The 2,500-nt window shown below is 36.0% G+C and overlaps 1 protein-coding gene across 1 annotated transcript in view; it reads left to right on the top strand.

Annotated features, from left to right (window-relative positions):
* The first annotated feature begins 2,470 nt into the window (after positions 1–2,470).
* LOC113830567 (nucleolar protein 58) overlaps positions 2,471–2,500 on the top strand; it is a 31,168-nt gene continuing 31,138 nt past the window's right edge. Inside the window, exon 1 of the mRNA XM_070145405.1 lies at positions 2,471–2,500. This exon is cut by the window's right edge and continues 80 nt beyond it. The gene's annotated coding sequence lies outside the window, so the exon portion shown is untranslated.

A 2,500-nucleotide genomic window follows, 5' to 3' on the forward strand; every position in this document is an offset into this window, starting at 1 on the left:
TATCATGTCGGACAAGCTCAAGCCCTCCCAAGTGATTCTCTTTGCCTTAAACACTGGAAATCTGATTTCCCCCCCCAATTTAATCGGATCTGGTCTGAGCATTCAAGACCAAACACTGGCTCTCTGTTATTTTTTACGTGTCACAAATAGATCTTCTGCAATTTGTTCCTCATACTTTCAGTCACTTTAGCAGATCCTATAACTAAACTTGTGTTTGAATAGGTTTTAGCGGTAGAAGATTTTGGTAACTCCCTTGACATACTTTGTACCTGGATTCCTGCATGTATATATATATATATATATATATATATATATATATATATATATATATATATATATATATATATGTATATGTATATATATATACACGCACAAACACACACACTCACATACACACACACACACACACACACACACACACACACACACATATATATATATATATATATATATATATATATATATATATGTATATAATATATATATACACATACATACGAACTGCTTACGATCGTCTGATCCCGCTTCGGCCAATTCCAGGAATACTTCGAAAGCTTCTATCCATTCTTTCCATTTTCTTGTTATTTCTTCCGCACTTCCTTCTGTCAGGGTGACATGTGATGTGACATGGTGACGGTACGGACGTGACAGCTGTTGTCCGAGTTCGTTCACTTTCTGGCTCTGCGTGAAGTCGTTTCGTTCTTCGTCGCCAATGGTTGCGCTCGTGAACAACTTCTATTTCATGAGTATTCTATATACTAACTTGTAAAGTGTAAATATGTTTAATTAATCCTATATGATAACCCCATGTTTGTCGCCAACTTAGAAACGTTAGATCTTCTTATGGCCTTCTATAATACAGTTAGCAATACGCCGTCTTGCAAGATGCTGCTCCTGTAATCTTATATAGGAGAGTCATAACAGTAGGGCTCACTGACCGGGGATGGTAGATGCACGGCAGTTTTCCTTCAATTGTGTGGTTATAGGGTTGCCATGTCATGTCTGCCACTGTATCTTCACAGCATTCTAATGAAGTTGATAAAAAGTCCATAAATGGATAGAACCTAAGAAGATAAGAAGGATAAGAATAAGAAGAAATCATTACAATCCCTGGAGAACACTAAATCATAATAACAAATTAGCTTTCGACAGCATATTGACTCATCTTAAGAAATTACTTAAGCGGGGAAATTCCAAATGTTTAACAAAGCTCTAGCATCTCTGAACTTCTTATGTGTCCATTACATGCTTCTCGTTACATTCGATGTTTTGTGTGTATGGTTCCCCATGCCTTGTCTGTATGCAAGTGTCTATCGTTTCTCATGTTTTAAGCTCACCGTTTATACACAAAATACAACCCCAGAGTTCAGTGTGCTATTATCTTGTCGACTAATATCTAATGCATATAATGTCTGGATATACTCGATTTCACACAGCGAAAGGCAAGAAAAATAAAGAGTAAAAAGGAAAGAAAGAAAGAAGGAAGGAAAGAAAGAGTAAGGCAGGAGAAAAACAAATGTATAATTTTTTAAAAATCTAATCCTAAAACCTAGTTTTCTTTTGAAATTCTTGATAATCTCGTGATACTTGTTGAATTACTTGTGGGCTAAATACAATGGTTTCGCGTTATTAACTTGCACGGATCACCTCAAGCTTTGAAGATGTAGGTATTTTTTCAACCTATTGTTACACATATCTTCATTTAGTCTACCTCTTCGCTTGTCAGGATTTATATTTACCACAATTCGTCAGGAACGAGAGCAAAATTAAATCTGGTATGCTAAAGACACAACAACGAGTGAAATGGCCTGCATTTTAGATATGTTAGCCTTTTTCCACTGTGAAAAAACGGTCTTACAACACAAGAAACTGTCCCATAAATAGGGGCGGAGTTATAGGAAAGTGCAGCACGAGTTCCTTGTCATATTCCAAATTGAAAGTGAATTCTCGCTGCCCATACATTTGTGTGAGGATGTGCTTAGAACTCACAGAAAAGTAGTTACAATGCATGACGTATCTACAGTATCTACTTTTCATACGAAGATCTATACCGACAGCATGTGATTGACTGGGCGCTGTCGTACAGGTATGAAAAGTTTTGTTTAACACGAAACACAATAATTTCATAAAACAGATAGATTAATTCACTAATACATACATATATTTGGATATATGTAGAGGACCCAAAGCGTTTATTTGTTAGACTTCATAGATATGTTGTCGACTTTGGGATCGCTGACTAATCCATAAAGCCTTGTGCAAGATGGCAACACTGTCTATACCATACTTACAGATCACTCATATATTTTCATCAATGACCCCATATTAATAAATAATAATAAATATCATAAAAATCAAATACAGGTGAGAACATGGTAATAAAACAGCAGACAAAGCTTTAAGAATACCGAATAAATAACATAAACAGCAGTGTCTGGCAACTAGCATCAAACGCGTACAGATCAGGTATTTCTCGCGGATGGAATCGTCGAATATTCCG

The sequence above is a fragment of the Penaeus vannamei genome, chromosome 33, assembly GCF_042767895.1.
Source record: "Penaeus vannamei isolate JL-2024 chromosome 33, ASM4276789v1, whole genome shotgun sequence".
NCBI classification, from domain to species: Eukaryota; Metazoa; Arthropoda; class Malacostraca; order Decapoda; family Penaeidae; genus Penaeus; species Penaeus vannamei.